The 13858-nt window shown below is 45.6% G+C and overlaps 1 pseudogene; it reads left to right on the plus strand.

Annotated features, from left to right (window-relative positions):
- Nucleotides 1–337: 337 nt before the first annotated feature.
- Nucleotides 338–1185, plus strand: LOC141962656 (uncharacterized; annotated as a pseudogene).
- Nucleotides 1186–13858: the final 12673 nt, after the last annotated feature.

The following is a 13858-nucleotide window of genomic DNA, read 5'->3' on the forward strand; positions in this document are numbered from 1 at the left end:
ATTTGTGCTAGGAGCGAGCCTGGCAGCTGCGGTGGAAGAGAGAAAGAAGTCTAGTCAAGCTGATGCTGTAATAGACTCTCTGCAGATAGTCATACAGACCCTGAAGAACCAGTGGCGAGACACCAAATAATTGCTAGAAGAAGAAAGGAATCAAAATATAATATTGAAAAATGAGTTGTGAGAACACCTTTTGGTGGAGATAGATACACTGGCAGAGGCAGAAGTGAAGCTTTTGGAGAAGGGGATACGGCAAATCTATCCCCAAGGAGATTTGCAGAAGGCAAAAGAAACTGTATAGAGTCTCCCCCATATGTATCCACTGATTAAAACAGAGTAGATGTACAAGGACGATAGTGATAACCGTCCTCATGTCATTACCAACGAAGTCCCGTTTACAGCAATCGAACTGGCAAAACGGAAAAAAGATTTTGCAAGGACTGCAAAAGAATCAGAGACAGAGTATGTGTGGAGAGTGTCTCTGTCACGAGGGGACAGAATTTTGTTGTCAGAGAAAGAAGCAGAAGGATATTGGGGTCCAGGTGTGTTTCTAACTACTGTCGAATGCTGAGCCCCGTGGTCATTGACTCAGAGAGTTGCATACTGGGCCGGAGGGCTGAACCCCTTAGAGAGGGGAGAGCCCCTTGCCATAACGGACACAGTGGATCAGTTAGTGGGAAGTGTGCAGAAGGCAGCCTGTCTCCAGATGATGTATGATCAGGAGCTCAAGCCCAACCAAGGCTCCCCGATGATGATGCCTGTGGACCCAGAGAGGATGACTCCCCTGATACAAGGACTCCCTGACTACCTGAAACCCACTGGCATTCAATTGCAAGGGAAGATTCAAAACACTCCTAATGGAGAAAGAACAATGGCCGCTCTGGAGGGGATAGTGACCCCTGACCATCGACTGCCAGGAGGAAAGTATGAACATAGGGAGACGTAGCCCAGGAATTGATTAACTTTAGGAGAAAATATGATGGATCGTCCCAAAGAACTGAAACCAGGGTCATACGGGCTGCAGAGCAAATTAGTGGACAACAATCATCCATGAGGAAGGGACAAGACTTGGAATCTCCTCGCGGTCAGAGTTCTGGGAGAGAGGCACCTAACTCGACAAGGCCTGTGCTTCAGAAAGGCATTCCCCAGGACCTGATGGACGGACTCCTGACCCAAAAATTAGAATGACTTGTGCAGAACTGGCGAATGTCGCTGTACAAGGTCTCCAGGACCTTGAGGAGGATGACAAGGTCAGTCACCTCCTGCCTAGCCTGGAGGACAGCTTGCAGGTGGCAAACCTCCACCCCCCACAATCTATCCCATTTCCCAGGACAACCTGTCTTGGTCGAACTCCTCACAGTGGACAAAGTGCCACTGGTGTTGGACACACCCTTTAATAAATACACCTGGAAGGCAAAAGATGTCTGTGGAAAAACTCATAAGATTCACACTAGATGGATTGTTCCCTCTTTCTAACCAGAGAAGCAAATTTGTTCTTTTGTTTCACTTTCAGGAGGAAGCAGGCGACACAGACGCACCCACAGAAGAAGTGAAGCAGACACAGATCTTAGTGTAATTTGGTTAGGATGTGTATGCTATTTATTACAGTATTCTGTCCATTTACCTATGAGAATGAAGGGAAACCAATTCCCCCATCTTCCCGCAACCCATATGACCCCTTTGAGGATAACGATTTTGTTTTGTTATCAAGAACTGTAAGCCAAACCTTTAATCTAAATCACTGTCGGGTCTGTGGAGGATAGCCAAGCCTATCAAGCTGGCCGTGGGTCTCTGCACCCCTCACCCCAGCATAAATTGTAAGCAATTATAGCAAAACTAGTAATATACCACCTGGGATGATAGTGGAACATGGCCAATTCAATTTCCTACTATGGAAAGCAGGTGTCAATGGACACTCACACATAAATTGGTTAACAAAGTCATGTTTCTAATTGTTGTTTGGAAATAGACGATGCAGGTGAAGTAGTCCTTCAACTGACCACAGACATTAGGAAACTGGCCCATGTCCCTGTTCAAACATGGAATGGCTGGAGTGGTGATTTATGGTCTTGGTTACCCGGAGCACCATGGGTAAAGCGGCATTTATTTTATCTTATACGTGCATTTGCTGCCTTGATGGTTTTGCCCTGTATTATTCCTTGCTTTGTTCAGTTAATCCAACATGCAATTTACATCTACTGCCTCACCTGATGGTGTAAAACAGATTTGTGTTGTTCGCCAATCAAAGTCTGCCACTGTATCAATCATTTAAACCTTTATATATATATATATATATATATATATATATATATATATATATATAATTTTGCTCTTAGGATCGTTTAAGAACCCTCCCTGATATCAGATCGGGACACCCCTCTTGCTTGCCAAGGCTCAGTGCCATCCTGGGGAGGCCTCACTCTCCCTTTCTGACCTTTTCCTTTGCTATCTGCTCATTGACTCACACTAAACACATTCAAACGCTTCCTCTGATGGAAGAAGCAAGGACACTCTGGGCAAAACCCAGCTCAGAAATGATCAAAGAGTCATCCATCCTCCCAAGGTCAAGCAAACCAAAGTTTAAATGCTCTTCTTTTACACGCATACTGTTGCATCAGTTTATGCTGGGAAAGATGGCAGCAAAGTCTGTGTTTCTGCCAGTAGCAACTTGCAGTAAATCAAAGCAAAACAGGCACAGATACCACAGGTTACTAAACTCTTCATCTGACTTTGTTTTAGCTTGAGGCAGGTGATGTGTCTGACTCTAAAGCATCTTGAATTTCCTCGTGGGGGAAAATATCAAATCACTCTTAGTGATAACCAGTGGACATTTTCACCTCCTAAAGTTTTTTTACAGTGGTTCTTAAGAATTGTTTTTGTTGAAATGTGGTGGAAAATGGGCAAAAGAGACTTTTCCAGCCTCTCCCCTGGACTGCATGCTGTTAAGCAAAATGGGCAGGAAAGAGCCTTCAGTGTAATGTAGCCTTAAGAGCTGAGGATACTGAGGGATGAACATAAAAAGCAGAAGTCCCTCCACAGCAAGTACACACTAAGCTGGTTGACTCCGAGAGAAGAGAGGCAACAGTAAGCTGGATTCACTTTTATCTGAAGCATCATCTTCCAAGAGACCAGAAGAAGTGCAAACTATGATCCCACCTTGCAACACAACAGGGGCCTCTCTAAATTCTGGCTTTGCTCAATGATTCAGTTTAATCTGAGCAGTGAAAACCCACAGGGAAGCAAGAAAGGAGGGAGGGAGGGAGGGAGGGGTTAAGAACCAGGCTGTAATTTATCCTGCAAAACAGAACGCGGAAGGCTGGGGGAGAAGGTTCTGGCTGTATGGCACAACAGCAAAGCAGGCGTGTCAGTGTACTGCAGTGTTTGAGTTACTATCCTGATGAGAGGAAGCTTGCACCTGAAGGGAAGCTGCTGTCTGAAAAACACAACCTGTCTGGAACAGAGTCACTGAGTTCATAACATCAATATCGAGTCAGCACCTATGGATTGTTTCCAAAGCTCATTATTTCAGAGAACTGCTGTATATGTGAGTGAAACTCATTACCTGGGAGGCTTGTGATATTTTCTAGTTGCTGACAAAATGTGGGCATTGCTTGGCTACCTTAATTAATGCACGATTACAAACTGAAATGTATTATTTGTATTTAGAAAAGTATTTTGTTGCTGGAGCTGCAGCCACTGAAATCCATCTTTCAGGGAATCCATCAAAGGCCAAGCAGCCTCATCCAACATGGCAATTAAAAATATTTTTCCCTGTTGAAGCAAAGAACTTAACCTCAGTGCTCTAGCAAGAGACCAGGACCAGGTTTGAAACTGCTACAGCAATACTGCACCTTACCCAGAGTCTGCTCCATGGTTGTGGTCCTCCACACTGCAGGGCCCCATTTTACTGGTAAAATGACACCAGCTTCCCCTATGACTTTCAAACAACCTCATGAGTAACACTTTATATATGCCAATCTCTTTTCTGCAACAGCCTGTATAATCTATCACATCCTTTATATGAAGCCAGTCTAAATATTTTACTGTAGGTACCAACAGCAACACTTTAGGGTGCCCTTGGGAGTCACAGGGATATCTTGGAGGTAAAGCTGAATTTGTGCGTGGATTATCCAGAACTGTCCTATTGTGGCCCGTATCCTTGCACTCCTGAGCAGTAACCACTGGTGAGTGGTGAGGATGAAAACATTTCAGATATCAAGCTGTTTTTTTGGTGGGTTTTTTTTTTTTTTTTTCAGCTTTTTGCTATGAACAGACCCAACATATGCCCCCAGCCACAGAGCCCCAAGGAAGCTGTAACAGGACAGATGAGCAGAAAATGGAAAAGAGATAGGAAGAGGTGATGAATTTGCCCAAGGGCACTCACCAACCTGGCAGCAAAGTTGAGTAGAGCAGAAGTGTCATCAGCCAGAGGGCTGAGTTAGCATCACTAAAGGTGAGATGTATTGGTCCTAATTTGGTTATCTGAACCCATGTTGAGCTAGGCTATCTGTACAGGCAATGGAGAGAATCAGGCAGCTCAGAAAGCAATTAATCTCCTCTTAGTACAGGTACTTTAGGTAGGCCAGATGGTTCACTTGATGCTTCTGGGTAGAATAAAGCTGAAATTTCCTCCCAACACCTTAAATCAGCAGTGTAATCAAAGCTGAATCAAATCGAAATCTTGACCTTCTGGAATAAACAAGGAATGCGGTTTGAAAAATGTGCCTTGCTTTGAAAACAACATTTTAACTTTTTGGAAAGGTCACATAGCTGCACCTGCAACTCTGCCAGAGGGAGGTGAGCAGGTTGGCAAAACCAGCCTTGTGATTTGGGTTTGTGTCACAGTTTTAATTCTGAGTTAGTGAAGTGCTAAGGCTTGGACAACTGGCCCAAGCCAGAGTTGACCTATAGATGTATCCTGTACATTTTATAACTGAAAACCATTGTGCCAGTAGGTATCGTACCAAGTTATAACAACCCACTTATGCTGATGTAAAAAGTGCTAAAGCATTGAAGTACTGCAGCCTGAACAACAGGCCCCAAGCTGAAGCTGCTAACTTAGTGTGTAGTCATTAATAAAGTATGTAAACTCACTAGTGAGAGGCGCAGCTTAGACAAAATATAGTCGGTAGTGAGGAGAGAATGTTTCCAACTTTCCTTTCTCAGCCTTGTTCAAGGCTGAGAACCCAGGTATTTGGCCTTGTTAGAAACTCCCTTGTTTTCCCCCCCGAGCCCTGGCCAGGCTTTGAGTGGAATCCAACAGGAGAATGAAACCAGAAATTTTCCGCTCAAAACAAAGGTGCCAGCTCTTCTGGCCTGTCGATCCCTGGTATATAAGGCTGGGCCCGTTTGCAGCGACTTTGGCAGCCTCACCTACGGGTGGACGCACCGTGTAGGATTTCCCACTTGCCGGGACAGGCTCTGCAAACCCTCGCTGTGACCGGGGCTCCCCAGCGACTGCGGATCTGGATGATGATAATATATGCAAGCGGTGATGTATTTTTCTTCATCCCCATGATTTAATGCATTACCCTGTCTTTTGCTGTTTGCTGCTTTAAGACCACTATCCTGCTTTTTCTTACTGCATGTTTTCTGTATTACACTGTTATCACTAGTAAAATACGCCTGCTCTTTTCGCTTTGGTATCTGAGTTTAATTGGTATCCTTAATCAGCAAAACAGTTAGGAATTTTTCAGTGAATGGTTTGAGAAATAGCTTCAAAAGAGCACAAGTAATTGGCAGGACTGGAGAAACAGGAAAGGCTTTTTTATTTTTTTTCTGATGTCTTCTCCAAATTTTTTGATTTGAACATTTTTCACTGGAAATAGAAATTTTACTTTGTGCTCAAGCGTTTGAATAAAAAAAGAAAGGTTTTTCTAATTTTCCTGCTGAATGCAGTACACTACATTAAATGATTTTACTTTTGCTGATGTTCTGTATTTGTGCGGAATAGCACAAATAGAGCAATAGAGCAAATAGTGCAGCAATAGAGCACTGTCTCGGACAATGATGATAACAACAACCATGCATCAACAATAATCACAAAAACAGGTCAAAGATTTATTTTCCCTTCAGCTATCCTATAATTATTCCGTTCAGTTTGCCAGAAGTATCTCCTTTTCCTTGAGAAATTTCAACTTCTCATGAAAGCATTAGGAGTTTTTAGTTTGGAGTTTTGTTTGTGCTGGATTTTTAAATTTTTTTTTTTAAACCTGTCAGGATTTAGGAGAAAACTAAAATAAAAAAGATCAAAGTTCTTTGTTCAATGACAATGTCCAACTGCAAATCACAAATAGCCCATGGAAGTGAGGTCTAGTGATTAAAGAAGAGGAATCGAAGTCAGGGTAATCATGTTAAGCTAGTGTGTGTCTTTGAATCCTATAGTGTTTAAAAAGGCATGGAGGCTAATTGTTACAGATTGCCATTGATTTGTTGTTGATTTAAGTGGATGATTTTGGATCTTATGATGAGAAATAATCATAATTAAATAATTGAATACAATTTTATAAGAATATTAGTTTTATAAAACTCAGAGAATCATTGTATATTAAGTAACTATGGAACACTGTGCAAACCATGCAACCAGCTATGCTGCTATGAGCTCATCTGTAAAGTCTCAGACCAAGACCATCTGGGCCACATAGTTCAATAATTATTAATCTTGAAATAATACTTTATTGTTTTGCATGTCAAAAGGTAGAAGCTTAGGTAAGATTAATAGAAATTAGAGAAAATGAACTGTAACAACCTGCCTATGTCTGCCAAGTCATGGAGAAACTCGGTAAAAGGTAATTCTGACAGGGGAAGATGGCGACCACCAACCCATGTACCCCCAACTCTTATTACAGCCCAGACTCGTTTCAGGACCTCAGTGCGCATGACCGAGAAGAGGCTGGATATTAAAATGATTTACAGGAATTAACATGGTTATGTATGAGCACTTGATTAATAGGTATTATTGTATTCTATATAATGAGCATGTTATATGAATTAGGTGTGTGTTGGTGGTGAGACGGCTGCCCTGCACACCTGGCTGTTAATAAAGGAGGGTCTGTTACCTACATCCCATCGGTGTCGATAAGTTCTTTTATCCCATTTTGGTGACAAAAGGGTGTACAAGAGACACAGCTCTCTTTATGCTGGTCTCAACTTCTCACCAAGAATCAGGTAACAGCAAGAACACTGTAATAAACAATCTCTTTTCCAGTCTTGTCTTACAAAAGCTTCTGTCGGTCAGACGTGATTTTCTCCCTGTTCTGCTGAAGGCGATAGCTTGACTAGGGACAGAAACAAGGCTGTGCAGAGCAGGTGTGTTTTAAATGTGAGCACAGCCCATCTATGAACCCAAGAAGCAGCCACAGAAGGTAATGTTGGTAATAGCAAAGTTTAAAACACATTTACCTGTCCTGAAGCTCCTTCTTCTCCAGGTCCCCCTTGACTTGTAAGTGCATCACTTCCCAAGTCTTCTGGCTTGTTTCCTGGGGCGCTTGCTGCTGTGCCTGCTGCCGTGCTTGCTGACAGGTCTACCCAGACTGATGGGTTCCCAGAGCTGCACGCCGGAGTTCAGGCAGGAGTAGTTTACAAGTGCAGATCCAGAAAGCCTCATCTGCTCTGCCTTCAGCTTGGACAAATCTCTGCAGAAGGATCAAGAAAGAGATCATACTCACACCATCTTTAATCAGCTGACTCTCTTTTGAAGCATATTAATCATGCAGCAGTAAAAGCTGGGAGGAAAGACGACATCTTTGCTGGGGACAAATCATTCATCTGACACTTTGGGATCGGGACACATCTGGATAGTTGGGCAATGGGTCTATTTGATAGTTTGAGGAGCAAGGCAATTTTCTCCTCAGAGATAAGAAGAAATGTATGGAACAGCCAAAAGGCTTCAAGTATTAACTAGCAGGTCAGGGCATACCCTGCACATTAAGGGAAGCTTACAGTCAAGTAGGACAAATGGCTGACAGTAACTCACAGTTTGAATGCATGACAGGAGAAACCTTCTGGGGGTGAGTCCCCCAGATTCAGCTCTAGTGGGACTGAAAGGCGAAACCCCCCGTGCTCAGCAGTGCCCTGGCTGCTCCCTGACAGAACAGGGAACTCCCACACACCAAGAAAAAACTCCAAACCTCTGCAACTCACTGCAGCAACCAACCCTCACCCACAGCCCAAGAGCTGCCCCAGCCTCTCCTGCTCCCTGTGGAGGTCGACCTAGGGGACAGACCCAAGGAAAGTGGGTATAAATCAAGGGGGAGCCCGGGAGAGAGCAGTGAAGCAAAAAAGATGGACGCAGGTGGCTGCCTCCTGGAACCCTCGCCGGCGGGATCAGCGCAGGAACCCAGACCGGTGATCTGTATTTCCCCATTCCCTCTATCTCCCTCTTTTCCTTTTCCATTAAGAAATGCAAGGCATATTGTATCGCTTGCCACAACTTGCTGTATACTTAGCCAACTATCATGCGTTCAATTAGTACATTGTGGGTAGTTAATAAATGCTTGGACTTAGAGACTTGTTGTCCGCTCCAATTGGGGATTTGCAAATCTGAATCACTTGTCCCCCTTGTCTGAGTGGGACGTGACAGTGGGCCCTACCAAAACCTCCCATATACCCCACTCCTACACATTTCTGTAGGTCCTACACAAACCCCCCATATTCCCCACCCCCTCACATTCTTGCAGGTCCTAACAAAACTCCCCTATACTCCCCATCTCTGTAAACATTCCTGTAAGTCCTACCCAAACACCCCTGTGTCCCCCCCACTCCACATTCCTATAGGTCCTCCCCAAGCCCCTCTGTCCCCCCATACCTCAAGGACAAGTCAGGTGGAGACAGTGACAAGGAGGGGCAAGACCTAGTAGGGGTCATATCCTGTGGTGGGGTTTTTTTTTTACAGTATATCATGACATCATGGACAGCAGTGGCCTCACGCTCCTCCGCCACTTCTCCCTTGCGAGTGTTGTCATCCGTGGTGACGTCATGGCCGTGCTGGGGCTCTGCGGAGGGAGGGCTTTGCTCCTGGGGGTGGGAGGGGTGGGCACCACTGATGTCATGCGGGGGGGCTGTGATGTCACGTGCCCCCCTCCCCCACTTTGCTTTCCCTCCCCCTGCCCAGACACAGTGGGGGCCCCTCTGGGCCTGGGGACACCTAGGTGAGGGGGGGACGGAGGATGAGGGGGGCATATTGGGGGGCTGGGGAGTAGAATAAGGGCTCGCGGGGGGGCACGGGGCAGGACAGGGATTTTGGGAGGGCACACTGGGGGTCTGGAGGGGGGCACAGGGCAGGACAGGGATGGAAGTTAGGAGCTGGCAGTTGGGGTTACGGGTTGGGGATAGGGGTTAGGGGTTGGTGGTAAGAGTTAGGGGTTAGGGGACACGGTTAGGAGATTGGGGTTAAGTGTGGGGGGTTAGGAGGATGGAGTTAAGGGTTGGGATTAGGAGTAGAGAATGGGGTTAGGGTTTAGAGTAAAGGGCTGGTGTTAGGGGATAAAGGACAAGGGTTAGGAGACAAGGGATAGGGGCTTTAGGAATAGGGGGTCAGGAATAGAGGTTAGGCACAGGGGAAAAGGATTAGGGTTTAGGAATAGCGGTTAGGAATAGGGTATGGATAAGGAATAGGGGATAAGGGTTAGGAATAGGGGATAAAAAGGGTCAGGAGGTTGGTGATAATGGTTGGGGGTTGGGGAAGGGCTTATGGGATAGGGGTTGGGCTAAGGAGTGAGGGTTAGAAGGTAGGGGTTAGGGGTAGGAGGTTGGGGTAAGGGGTCGGAAGCTAGGGGATTAGGGTTAGAGATAGGGATTATGGGTTGGCTTTATGGGTCGGGGTTAGGCGTTAGCATTAGGGGTTGGGGTGAAGGGATAGGGTTAGGGTTCAGGGGTCAAAGGTGTTGGCATTAGGCGTTATGTGTGAGGGGTTTGGGTTGGGGGGAGGAGGTAGGGGTAGGGGCAAGGGGACTGGGGCTAGGGATAGGAGGATAGGGGTAAGGAGGTTGGGGGGGTTGGGGGTAGGGGTCAGAGTTAGGCATTGGCATTAGACGTTATGTGTGAGGGATTAGGTGGTAGGTTTAGGGCTTGGGGGTTAGGGGGTATGGGTTTGGAGGAGGAGGTAGGGGCTTGGGATAAGGAAGGGGCTTGGGGTTAGAAGGTAGGGGTGGGGGGGTTGGGGCTGGGGGTAGGGGCTGGGGGCTAGAGGTTATGAGCTGGCGTTAGGGGGCAGGGGTTCAGGGTTAGGGGTGAGGATTAGGGTCAGGGGTTGAGTGTTGGGGTAGTGGTTGAGGGGTAGGAGTGAGGAGTTAGGCGTTGGCGTTAGTCATTAGAGGTGAGGTGTTGGGATGAGGGGGTTGGGATTAGTGTTATGGGTTCAGGGTTAGGGAGAAAAGGATAGCAGCTGGCGGTAGGGGTTAGGGGTCGGGTTTAGGGGATAGGGTAGGGGTTAGAGTTAGGGCTACGGGGTAGCGGTTGAGGGGTAGGGGTTGTGGGGTATGGAGTAGGGGTTAGAGTGTAGGGGTTAGGAGTTGGGGGTTAGGGGGTAGAGGTCAGGGTTTGGAGGGTAGGGGCTGGGGTTACTGGTTGAGGGTTAGGTGTTTTGGTCAGGGCTTAAGGGATAGGGGTTAGGGGTTGGGTGTTAGGGGTAGGGGGTTAGGATTATCTGCCTGGTCCAGCAAGTTGTGACCTATGACACATGTTGCTGCCATTTCACACCCTTCAGGCCAGCCCATAGAGCTTGCTTGAAGAATTCAGAAGCATATTGTTTCCTACCATGTCTTGCAGGAGCTTGTTTATTTCCACTTCATGCTCAGTTTGTCGCAGTTTGAGGGAATTGTTATATTGCGTCTCTGTCTGCAAGAGCTGCTGTGCCAGGTTTTCCCATTCCTGCCTCATTAGAGATCGCTCTGCTTCCAGCTCACACTGAAGGCACTTCACTTCCCCTGCAAACAGGACAAACGGCAAGATTCAGAGTCTACACAAACAATGGTTCTGACTTCCCTGACCTTAAGACATCTGAACTTCAGTGCAGGAGAGATCTGCCTCCATGTCCTTTGCTCCTCAGAAGCACTGCGGACACAGAGCCATTTTTATACCATCTTCCCTAGGCAGGAAGATCACCAGAAACAGGAGGCTCTCACCTTGTATCACCTCCTTGGCTTGTGTGATGGTGTGAAGTTGGATTTCAAGCTGACTCCTGGTGATCTCCAACTGAGATAAGTGCTGCTGAGCTTCAAACAGGCTGGATTCCAGCATCTCCTTCGTTGACCTGTGAGTTGTGAATACAGAGAGAAATGCATTTGTTGCTCCTGATGCCCACTGAAAGTTATTCCAGCAAGAAGTCATTCAAGATTCCTACCCCGAGTATGGAAAATGGGTTGCAAGGACACTTGTATACAGAAATCATCTTTCTGCCATTTAAAATAGCAATGCAGGCCCCTCCGGGGGAATGCCCAGGCTTTGCTAATGACCTAGCATCACGCAGAAAGCCCAGCTGAATTTGATCTCAATGGCTAAATCTGAAATTGCTGTTGGCTCATACACAGGTAGCTGCGCCCAAAGTCTGGGCCAACAAGCAAAAGCCCGGTCTTTGCTCACAGGCCTCAGCTCATCAGCACTTCCAAGCTGCTCTGCAGGGGGACAGAACAAGAGTATTTCCCTGGATGACTCATGACTTTTTGAATGCTGTTCACAGTGCAGCTATAGTATTAGTATAGTAATAGCTATATATATATATATAGCTATTACTATATATATAGTATATATATATATACACTATAGCTATAGCTATAGTATAGTAAGTAACTTTCCAGACTCCTTGTATTTAAAAGGGGCTCAAGAAATACATCAGATGATATAGTAAGATCTCCCGCTTGCAGCAGCATTTGCAAGAAATCTGGACTAGATTCTGTCTGAACAAGGACCACCTGAAAGGAGACACGGGCAGCCTTCAGTTTCAACTGTTGAAAGTTCAAGAGAAAAACTTGCTGCTTTTCTCTAAGTGTTGCTATCTAAGTAGGCAGTAGCCCAAGTGACTTGTTGCCCTTTAAAATGGAAGCTGTAGTACTGCAGAGCCAAATTCTTACAGCCAGACTTCAACCACCTGCTGCGTATGACATGCAGGGTTCTGGAACCAGGAGCTGAAGCCACCTCCCTGATCTAACACAGCGCCCTGTGTGCCAGGTTCCTTCAACACACAGCACTGCCTCACTAGCACGGGGGTGCCATAAAAACTACAGCAGTAGGATTTCACTACTTGGATGGACAATGGAGGGTGTATCTTTAAGAAGGAGAACAAGCACATAGTTCTAATTATGCCAATCTCTGGCAGTCCAAAGTAAATATGCTCCATTTTAGGATAAATAGAAGTCAGTCTCTAAAACAGAACAGAAAAGATAGAGTCCAAAACTGTGACAACAAAAGGCTCTTGAGAGCAACATCTGGCAAGAACAGTTGCTGAATTTTTTATCTGTTGTCAAAGGTTCTTCATAACTAATGTATCTTTTTAAAAAAATAACGTATACCTTTTCAAAAAATTTTTTTAAAGGAGCTGAACATTTAATAGTTTAGTAACAGCCCAATAACTGACCCAACATAACTCAGCTGGATCAAAGAAGAGAAGCTGGAGCTCAGAAGAAGCAGCAGCAATCAAGAAACACACTGAGTCAAAACGGGTGCTTGTCAGCCATCCTAAGGATGTACTCTGGAGTAATAAAGTGTAAAAGTCAAGAAACATGAGAAACAATGTCTAAAACATCATTTGTACAGTGCTGCAAGTTCAGGAGTCTTCTAAAAAACACCTACAAGGAGGACAAACAACTCTGTTAGGTTTTTTTTTTTCTGAGAAGCAGAACTTGTCACATATGATCTTAGAAAGGCAGAAGGATAGAATCTTGATCCTTCCGTGTGTAACTTCTCCACGACATCTGTCTCTAAAGAGCACATGGTAAGGAGTACAGGACACGGACATCAGTGATGGGCAAGAATTCTCAAGGATGTGAGGATTCCAAAGAGGTTTCCCAGCTGCTGGTGTAACCAGCCCTGGGTCCTGCGCCACAGGTAACAAGAGTAAGCTTCCAACCAGAAGAGCCTCAAGATCTGCAGCACCAGGCTCTGGCTCCACCCTGGATGGCAGCATCCTACTCACAATGTCTGTATGGAACAGCCATTAACAAACTACCTGGTAAGGAAAGATCTATGTTCAAATGCACAGAACAAGAAACCAAAACCAGAGAGAAACTTCAGTTTCAGTAAACGTCTGCATGGTTTAATTATTACTCAAGTTGGAGCAAAGCTGCCTTGCTTTGGACTTCACACAGGAATGTGCAAGGGGGCATAAACCTGAGCCCGAGGCCCAGGAGATGTTTGCTAGTTTTAGCTGTCAGGAAAACAACATTAAAATCATAGTATACTTTTTTTCATTTTACTCAAGATTCTTTCATTTCTGCCCATGGAAGGTGAAAACATTTGAAAAGCACATAGGATGCAATTAGTCCTCGTGTAATGATTGCCACCTTTATAATTACAGCCATTATATAATGTCCTGCCTAGGGTTTCCTTGTGGAATGGCTGGAAAACAACGGGCACATTATGAGCGATCCAGACTGAGTGGCTTCACTGTAACAATAGGCTGTAGCTGTTGTGAAGAACACCTGCAAGGCCAAGGGGCTGAGAAACTGTGTGCGTAGCAAAAAGATAAGGAAGCTGGACTGTGGAAAACAAGATGTTTGCCTGGCAGGAGAACTGCTCTTGGACACCACACCGGGACCAACCATAGAGGGCAAAAGGGCACGTGGACAAGTAGCTTTAGCCTATGAGCAATCAAGTAGCTGGGCATGTACTTTATGGTAGTTTATAAATTGCTGTGTATCCTTTAATG

The sequence above is a fragment of the Athene noctua genome, chromosome 7, assembly GCF_965140245.1.
Source record: "Athene noctua chromosome 7, bAthNoc1.hap1.1, whole genome shotgun sequence".
NCBI lineage: Eukaryota > Metazoa > Chordata > Aves > Strigiformes > Strigidae > Athene > Athene noctua.